At 39.3% G+C, this 10,519-nt stretch overlaps 1 pseudogene; it reads right to left on the bottom strand.

Moving 5' to 3' along the window:
• Window positions 1-2,219: 2,219 nt before the first annotated feature.
• Window positions 2,220-9,935, bottom strand: LOC142550727 (glutamate receptor 2.7-like; annotated as a pseudogene).
• Between the last annotated feature and the right edge of the window lie 584 nt (window positions 9,936-10,519).

The following is a 10,519-nucleotide window of genomic DNA, read 5'->3' as shown; positions in this document are numbered from 1 at the left end:
AGATGAATTTAAAGTTTATCATCGTACTTCTCTAAACAACAAAATACATTTTAATACGTTTGAATACGTAGAATTGAAATACTTCCATCCAAACTCAGAGTTTTCCTGATATATTTTTTGAAACTAGTAATCTGAATTATTTAAATGGGAATTAGTTGAGAGTGATCAAATAAGAACATAAGATTAATACATATAGATTATAGACTAATGCAAAAAAGAAATATATCATTTACACAAATACTTTTTTTTATTTTTGACCAAGTCAAATTTTATTTTGTTTGTTTTCTTTGTGAATAGTATATGTTTATTGTGAAATCCACGGATTTTTGTCTCTAATAATGAATTGAAGTTTGTAATAAACATTTAAAATGTATTAGTTTAGTTTATTATGATTTTATTATTCATGTCCCATTTATTGTAGAAAAAATTATTATTCTTATTTATTTATTATGCTTGTTATATTTTTAGTTTAATAATGAGTATAAATTCAATTTATTTTTAGTTTCGTGGGTTGTTTTATATAGATGTTTGGAAGGCTTAAACTTTAGCAACACTGTTATTCACAGATGGAAGGTATTATTATTTCTTAACTTTGTAAAACATATTGTAGAATATTTTTTGTACTGATGTAGTCTTCTTAATATTAATCAACTCATGTTAGTTAAAAAAAATTTATATAAAGTATTTTGACAAATATTTAAAATAAAATTTAGGATAATATTTTTTTGAAGGGAAAATTATGACAAGTTTTGATGCTAATCACATTTAAAAGAATAAATCAAAACTTTAATTTTTTTTAAAAAAAATATTAACTAACTCATGTTATTTAAAAAAAATTATATATGAATTTTGCAAATAATATGTAATTACATCATCTTTATAATTTATATATCGTTGAACTCGTGAGATAAAATGATAAATGATAAGATAACTATTTTCTTAGAATTATAGTAAAATTAAAGCCAAACACAAACGAGTGTCATTTAGAAATGGAAGATTGTTGACACTTTATGCACGAAATTTATCTCAGTTGACCGTTCCGGACTCAAATGTTATGGTTGGCAGTCAATTGGATCTCCCTCACTCCAACAATCTTCCCTCTGAGAATCGATGCTGCAGCCCAACTGTAAATTCTGTTCGCAACCATTGCTCCTCTAATGTTATTCCAATGCATTTTCACAAGACTAGCAATGGCCGTGAAGAGTGCCACCCCAAAGCAGCATTATAAAACCAGGAACAGAATAGCGAATGGCCCCTCGCCTAAAGTTATAATGTGAGAACCTGAAATTCCAGCAGTAGCAGCTGCTAGCAAATTTCAGCAGAAGCTAACAATTCCAACAACAACTTAGATTTCAGAATATGTATTTTTCCAGCAGACAAAATCCAGCAGACAGAATCCAGCAGCAAAAGAGTTCAGTAGAGAGATTCTAGCAGATAGCTACTGGTTCTGCTCAGGACTTGTAACTGAAGCATTTAACATGGAATAAAGGCTGTTAATGGCAGATTATGGTCATTAATTGGAAGGCTAACAGTCAGATTGTGGCCTATAAATAGCACCCTCAATCTCTGAATTGATGTTACCAAAATCTTGAGTTATCACTTGAAATTAGAGCTAAGAGAGTGCATTTTTCGAAGCTGTAAAATCCAGTAGCGAGGCAAACAGATTTCCAGACTTCAACCGAAATATTTAGCAAATTACTATAAGTGGGCTTATATATAAATATCTTGAAATCCGTTTGATAATTCTGTTTTAAAGTTCAGTTTCTGTATGTTTGATTTCTGATATATGATTTTGAAGCACTGAAACTCCCTAGTGAACTAATGGTAGGAATATATATTCTGAACATTTCTGAATTCTGATTCTGATTCTGGTCTCACCCTTAAAGGAGAGAACATATAGGGGACTGATATCAGTTTAGCCATGAAATTCACTAACGTGCTCAGTGCTTACTAATTCTGATTTCTGTTCTGAAACCTGTAAATTCTGAATTCTGATTTCTGTTATGAAAATACGAGTTTTCTGTATATTATTGTATTACTGTTTCTGTTGAAAACGATTTCGAAAACTGGGAGTTATTCCCGTCCCTGCTTACTGAGTGACATTCATATCACTCACCCACCAAACACATCTCAGATAAGAACGAGGAAGAAATATTAGAAGAAGAAGAGCAGATCCAGTTCTGGGGCTGGTGAAGAAGATTATTGTTCTCAGTTTATGTTTATGTTAATTCCGTTGTACCTGTTAAGACACTGTTAGATCTGGTTTTACCAACGCCGGTGTCAACCAACCCCCGTCCCGGGGCGTGACATATAATGTCTGCATTCTTGGCACATTTCGGAAAATTTGAAAGAAGTTTGTTTTCGATTTTACTCACATGTCCACTCTGTGTCACTTTCAGAATTGCCTCTGAGAAATCAGTTGCCAGTGGTGAACCCTTCTGGAATACCTGAGATGAGAAGAAAAAGAACACGACAAGTGAAGATGTTTTAGAAATGGACTAAAGATGGTAAGAATTCCAAGAAAATGAATTGAATTTGCTTTCGACTCTTGATCTTACAAAGCCGAAGCCACCTAGTTTGAAACTACGGTCCGAAGTGGTGTAGCCTTGGCAATACTTAGCGAGGAATACTTTGGCGTGTGGGGCGACAAAGAAAGCTGCTTTAATGTCGCCCTGATTGAAAGCTCTGGGATACTCATCAATGGAGTCGATTTTACGAATATTTTCAGGTTTGAAGTCGAGGGCATCAATCAGATATCGGTCTATGAATGAGTTATCATTACAGCCGACTGGTGCATTTGTCTTGAGAAGATAGTCGACATCCAGGATTGATGGCTGGATTCTTGGAACTGTCATCAATGTACTTAATACAGCAGTAAAACTCGCTGCCACGACAACTACAAGAACAGTCCAGGCTGCCAGGACGAGCCTGGAAGCACCGTTTTCTATCCTTTCTCCTGAAAAATCAAAGCTCTTTTTTCAGCGGGGAGAATTAGTTTGGGATCTGTGTAATGTAGTAGGCCGAATTGTCTTACTATACGAAAAGGACATGATGCTGACTGAAAACCATAGGATGGAGCTGATCAGTTGAAGAAAATGTCTTCTAGGGAATTCGGTGTTGCCTGCAGCATATTCACTCAGCCAGACGATGGCTCCTGTTAGGAGACTCATGACTCCGTATTGGATCCACATCTTCTTGGTGAAGGCTTTAAACGCGATGAATTCGGACTCTTTTATGCTCGGTTCTGCTGTGACCACCATCTGTAGTCCAGAATCAATGTAGGGCTGTGTAAATACAGCATATATGTATCGATCGGCCATTATTTCCGTGTCACCAATTGGTGCATCTAAGTTCTGTTATTCAGTTCATGAACCATTAGCGATTCTTTAAAGGAGCAACATCGCAACAAATGCTTTAGAGATCGAGGTGGTACCTTGTTGTGAACTGCTGCCAACATTTCGTCGTAAGTTCCATTAAAGGGAAAATATTCGAAGTAGAGATGATAAGGCAAGTGCTGTGTCGCGGCCTCAAAAACTTCGATAGAAAATCCACTGATCACCGTTCTGTTTATGTGCGGATCATACAAAACCTTAAAAAATTGGGGGAATGCACCCTTAGCTGGAATTCCTATTCTCAACGGTCTTTCTTTGCTGCCCATAGTCCATCCCTTTGGAACAACAAGTTCACCGCCTGGCCAGTAAATTGAACGCAATCGTGTCGCTACTCCATCGCCTAATCTCATCTCTTTCCCACCGAGTTCGGTTACATTGCCACGAAACCATATCCAGGCGACCAAAATGCTGCATCTTTATAGCTCCTTCCAATCACATTAATAATCTGAAAAATCGGCTTTCGCCTAAGTAAGCCGTTCTCGAAACTTATCCTTCCACTGAACCCTTCAAAATCACTTGAAAGAATCTGATTCTCCAACTCTGCGGAATGATTAATCTTTCCTTCTGATTTTAGCACAGCATTGGCGATGACTTGAACTGCATCATAAGCACGAAGAGCATATAAAATCGGGTTCGAGTTTTCTTCTTCTGGATATTCTTTACTGTATTTTATCCTAAACCTCTTATGAAATTCTATAAAATGTTCATTGGTATCAACAAAATATGTCTTTAATCCAATCACACCTTGCATATTCTTTAAGGCATATAAATCAAGAGAATCAAGAACGTTTCCAATCTCATCTGATACAATCCACACATACTGCGTTTCCATCGTTCCCAACAGATTTGTCTTCTCAAACATAATCCTGGCGAACTCGACAGAAGCCTGCATGACGACAAAAACCTTAACATCCATGTTTTTTAGCTTCAGCAGCTCATTTTCCATCAATGGTCTGGGGTCTAATAGAGAAGAAACAGAAGGGAAAGCTAAATGGTAATCGATGGATGAATCAACAGCCTGCAATGCATCTGAGAGGAGAGTTGTGGGCCTGTAATCTGCAGAGAAACGGTTTCCTTCTTCGTTTATCGTTATCACCTTTCGCCACCCGAAATAGCCGACGATTGCGGCAATGCTTTGCATTTTATAGTTGATGTAGGCACTAATCTGGATGAAGGATGAAGTACTATTTGATGGGGCTTGTTCTGAAACAGAAGATGTAAGAGATATGGAAATGATGGGTATGCTGCTGCCAGTATGTTTATGGAACTGTGAAACAAATGTTGCTTCTTGCTGTGTTAGTGTTCCAAGGATGGCATCAACATGCTTGTGGCTTATAATCTCAATGGCTGGATTTTGGATAACAATATATATAAGCATTTGGAAATGGAACCATTCAGTTCATAAAAACTAAAAAGCAAATTTATTTTTGGGATAATGTTACGGATATTTAGGCTAGATATATGGGTGACATATATTTGATAGGATTTTTCGGCTTTCTAGCCTGTATAAATATTGATAATAATGAATAAGAAAAACAACACAAATTATCTAAAAATAACATGGTATCAGAGCCAAATTAAATCCAAATTCTTTCGGCACTATGGCTGCCGCCACCCCTCCACCGCCGCCTGCAAAAATCGATTCCAGCTCGCCATTTTACTTAGGGCCACAAGATCGCCCTGGCGATTTCATTACTCTCATCCGTCTGAAACTCGATAACTTTGATGATTGGTCTCATGCTATTTGCGTTGCTCTTTCCTCTCGGCGCAAATTCGGCTTTCTTAACGGCACAATCACAGATATTGTTCCTCCCTGTACGAATGATGATTGGGTAACGATTCAGTGCATGCTTGTCTCATGGCTCATGAATACGATTGACCCCGAGGTACGTTCTATGCTCTCGAATTACGATAATGCAAAACGCTTATGGGATGATTTACATGAAAGATTCTCGGTTGTGAATGGTCCACGTATTCACCAACTTAAGGGCGATATTAATCGTTGTGAGCAAACAAAAGTTATGCATGTTGCTGTTTACTTCAGTAAATTGAACGTTTTATGGGATAAACTTGATAAGCATGAGCCTTTGATTTCTTGCAAGTATGGTAAATGTACGTGTCAGGTCGGTAAGCAACACAGCCAACGACGTGATGATGACAGGTTGCATCAATTTCTTCTTGGCCTGTGTTCTGATTATTATGCACAATTGCGATCGACTCTCTTGTCACAGGATCCTCTTCCTACGTTGAATCGGGCATTCCAACAAATCGCTCAAGATGAGCGGGTTCGGGGGATCACACACATCACCGAAGAGAAACCCGATGCAGTTGGTTTTGCTGTGAGAATGGAGCCTCGATCCAAACCACGCATCGATAAAACGACGAAGGCAGCCTTGACTTGTTCTCAATGCCACAAATCGGGTCATGATATTACAACCTGCTTCGACATACATGGCACTCCAGATTGGTACTTGGAAAAATATGGTTTTACCCTTGAGGGAAAAGGAACTTTGAAAGGGAAACCGTCAGCTTCTTCAACAAGAAATTCGACAGGTCATGGTCGTAATGGCGTTCGTGCTAATGCTGCTACACCCGCAATTCCTCACAGTACATCTCCTGCCACCTTGAGCCACGCCCCTGCTACACAACCCTTTCCAAGTTTCTCTGCCGAACAATGGGCGGCATTCTCGGCCGCGTTTGGTTTTCCTTCTCCTTCTTCTAACAGATTGCAGGGTAAGTTGGGTATGGCTGATTGGATAATTGATACCGGCTGCTCTCATCACGTTACCGGTAACGAATCATGTTTATTGAATATTAAAGCAGTTTCTTCATGTCTCGTGCGTTTTCCAGATGGTCAGACACTGGCTGCCACTGAAGAGGGTGCCGTGCAACTAACGGACACCATACTGCTCCAAAATGTCCTTTATGTTCCTAATTTACAATGCAATTTAATTTCGGTCTCACAACTGATTGATGATTTAGATTGTTGTGTTCAGTTCGATTCTAACTCATGTGCCATACAGGACCAGCGTTCGAGGGAGATGATTGGCACGGGTGAGAAAAGGGATGGACTTTACTACCTACGGCAAGGATTAAATGTGCAAACGGTTGCGGCTGTGGATGCTGGTTCGAAGACCTTGGAGCTATGGCATCATCGTTTGGGTCATCCTTCCGAGAAAGTAGTGAAGTTGCTTCCTTTTTTACATGAATCTAGGGGCAATTTAGATACCGGCTGTGACGTCTGTCATCGTGCCAAACATTCTAGAAATAGTTTTTCATCAAGTGAAACTAAGTCAACTCGGATTTTTGAGTTAATACATTGTGACTTATGGGGTCCATATGATGAAATATCCTCTTGTGGTGCCCGTTATTTTTTGATTTTAGTGGATGATTATTCTCGTGCCATATGGGTTTATTTATTAATTGATAAACGAGAGGTATTTAAGATGTTTATGTCTTTTATTGCGATGATTGATCGTCAATTCTCTCAAAAGTTGAAAATTGTACGGAGTGACAATGGCACAGAGTTTGTCTGCATGAAAGAATACTTTGTGGCAAATGAAATATTATTTCAAACCTCCTGTGTGGGTACCCCTCAACAAAATGGCAGGGTGGAAAGAAAACATAAACACATTTTGAATGTTTCTCGTGCATTACGCTTTCAAGGAGGCTTGCCTATTTCCTTTTGGGGCGAATGTATTTTGGCTGCTGCACACTTAATAAATCGGACTCCTTCTAGCGTTCTTCTCAACAAAACTCCTTATGAAATTCTCTTTGGTTGTGCTCCTTCTTTCAGCGAACTTCGCATAATTGGATGTTTAGATTTTGCACATAATCAACGAGCTAAGGGTGACAAATTCACTACTCAAAGCCGTAAATGTGTTTTTGTGGGATATCCGTTTGGTAAAAAGGGTTGGAGTTTATTTGACCTTGAGAAAAAGGAATTCTTCGTATCTAGAGACGTCAAGTTCTTCGAAAAGGTATTTCCATTTTTGATTGACAAAGGCACAAATCTCGCCCCTGTTGACGGTCCAGTCCCTTCCACTGACGAGTTTATTATTGATATGGACGAACATGGGACGATGCACGAGGGTACCCTTAGTGGAACGCCAATAGTGGAGCCTTCCTCTCTGGATACATCTCCCGCCGGCCCGGGAGAGGAACGACTGGGTCGTGGCTTTCGGGATAAACTCCCATCGGTCATCTTATGCGACTTCGTCACGAACACTGTTATCACCAAATGTCCATCCCTTTCCCATCCTACTCAGCCATCTCAAACTCCCTCAGGTACGCCGTTTCCTATAGCCGATTATGTTGGTTGTGACAAATTTACTATGAAACACCAGAATTTTCTTGCAACTGTAACTGCAGGGATTGAGCCACGGTCTTTTAAGGAAGCTGTTAAGGACATCGACTGGTGTAATGCTATGCAACAAGAAATTCGTGCTTTAGAGGATAATGGAACTTGGACTATGGAACCATTACCTCCTGGAAAGAAAGCTCTGGGCAGTAAATGGGTGTACAGAATCAAATATCACTCTGATGGCAGCATTGAAAGATTAAAGGCCAGATTAGTTGTCTTTGGTAATCATCAAGTCGAGGGAATAGACTATAACGAGACCTTTGCTCCAGTGGCAAAAATGGTGACAGTCAGAACTTTCCTGGCAGTCGCAGCATCGAAGAATTGGGAGTTGCATCAAATGGATGTTCATAATGCATTTCTTCGCGGCGATCTACACGAAGAGGTGTATATGAAACTTCCACCAGGTTTTCAATCTACTGACTCCAACTTGGTCTGTCGTTTGTGCAAGACACTGTATGGTCTGCGACAGGCACCTCGATGTTGGTTTGCTAAACTCGTGACAGCTTTAAAAGGGTATGACTTTCTTCAATCCTACTCCGATTACTCCCTCTTTACTTACACTAAAGATCTCGTCCAACTCAATGTCCTTGTGTATGTTGATGATTTGGTGATCTCTGGCAATGATTCCGCTGCGTTTACGAGCTTTAAACCATATTTGAGCAAATGCTTTTATATGAAGGATCTTGGTGTGCTTAAATATTTTCTTGGCATTGAGGTGGCTAGGAGTTCGTCTGGGTTGTTTTTATGTCAACGCAAATACGCCCTTGATATTATTTCTGAGGTAGGATTGTTGGGTTCAAAGCTGGCTTCATTTCCGCTTGAACAGAATCATCAATTGACGTGCATCACGAGGCCATGCCTCTCCGATCCAGAGCCCTATCGTCGGTTGCTTGGTCGTCTTATCTATATGTCTGTTACCCGACCTGACTTGGATTATTCGGTTCATGTGCTGTCGCAATTCATGCAGGAACCGAAACAGGCACATTGGGATGCTGCACTACGGGTGGTTCGTTACTTAAAGAAATCTCCGGGTCAAGGTATTCTTCTCCGCTCAGACAGTGAGCTATCTTTGATTGGCTGGTGTGACTCAGATTGGGCCGCATGTGCTCTTACTCGGCGTTCTCTTACTGGTTGGTTTGTGTTTTTGGGGCATTCGCCAATTTCCTGGAAAACTAAAAAGCAGCATACTGTCGCTCGCTCGTCAGCCGAGGCAGAGTATCGTTCTATGGCCTCTCTTACTTGTGAACTCAAATGGTTGAAAGGCTTACTTCTGAGTTTGGGTGTTCATCATCCAAAGACGATTCCTCTTTTCTGTGATAGCCAGTCTGCTTTGCATATAGCGCATAATCTGGTCTTTCATGAACGCACGAAACATATTGAAGTTGACTGCCATTTCGTGCGTGATGCCATCCAAGAAGGTCTTATTGCTCCGTCTTATGTCCCGACATATGTTCAACTGGCGAACATATTTACCAAAGCTTTGGGAAAAACTCAGTTTGAACTTCTTCTCGACAAGTTGGGCATTCTGGACTTGCATGTTCCAACTTGAGGGGGGGTGTTACGGATATTTAGGCTAGATATATGGGTGGCATATATTTGATAGGATTTTTCGGCTTTCTAGCCTGTATAAATATTGATAATAATGAATAAGAAAAACAACACAAATTATCTAAAAATAACAGATAATAATAAATAAATATGACTTTTTAAATTTCACAAAATATTAAAGACATACAACAGATGGTATCCAACCGATTATCCATATAATCACGTACGTTAAAGTTGGTTTATGTCAACATTATTAATGAATAATGATCGAAGTTTATCAGTACCCGCGGAAGCTGCAGAGTTCCCACGCGCAGGGCCGTGCTTATTAAGAGGCAAATGAGTCCAATGACTCAGGCTAATCTCTCTTTTGGGGCCCAAAAATGTAAAAAAAATTTATTATATATAATACTAGTTACTAGATAGCCCAAAACTAAGTATTTATTAAATGGAACTTGCTTAGCTTATTATCGATTAATTCCTCAATCATAATATGAACACACATTATGATTCAGATGTCTGTTTTTAAAAGTTAGACTCAGGCCCAAATATTGTTAAGATCGACCCTGCCCACGCGAATCTCTGAAATGCAAAGCAAAGTGATATGAGCAATAGCGGAGGTCATTTACAGCCATTTCAATGGCCGTCTTCTGCTCTCTCCCGACTCTGGAGTTCCGATCAATCACAACCCCGAGACTCCCCTTCAATGGAACACATGATGATGTATGATCACTACTGACAGAGGATGAAAAAAACCAGACAAACTAGAGAAGAAAACCAACACAGAAACCATGTTGTTTGTTGCTTTGCCAATACTTCAGATCAATATCACTTGAATTTCCTGATGAGGCTGAGAAAATGAACACCAGGGTTGACTTTTGAATGATGTCGCGACTTCGTCAACTTATTTCAAAAATGGTACGCAGTTTTATTCAGGAAATTCATTGATCTTAAACAATCAAGAACCACCATTTTCGGAGGCAGCATAGCTGAAGTAGGCTACAGTTGGGTGGGCAGAGTCTAAACTTTTAGTTCAAGAACAAAAAGCTTATAAACCATGGATAATAATAAAATCATATTTTCGAGTTCTTACGTTTTATTTTTGTTTTACATTTCTTAGCAAAGATGGTTGGACTTTCGATTTGGCTATATTTTTTCCGTTGACCTGACTGGTATTTGGTTAGATGTTAATCAAAGTTAAGTAATTTTGAGGCCAAGC

Source organism: Primulina tabacum, chromosome 7 (assembly GCF_025594145.1).
Source record: "Primulina tabacum isolate GXHZ01 chromosome 7, ASM2559414v2, whole genome shotgun sequence".
NCBI lineage: Eukaryota > Viridiplantae > Streptophyta > Magnoliopsida > Lamiales > Gesneriaceae > Primulina > Primulina tabacum.
This window is presented reverse-complemented; position numbering and strand designations above follow the sequence as displayed.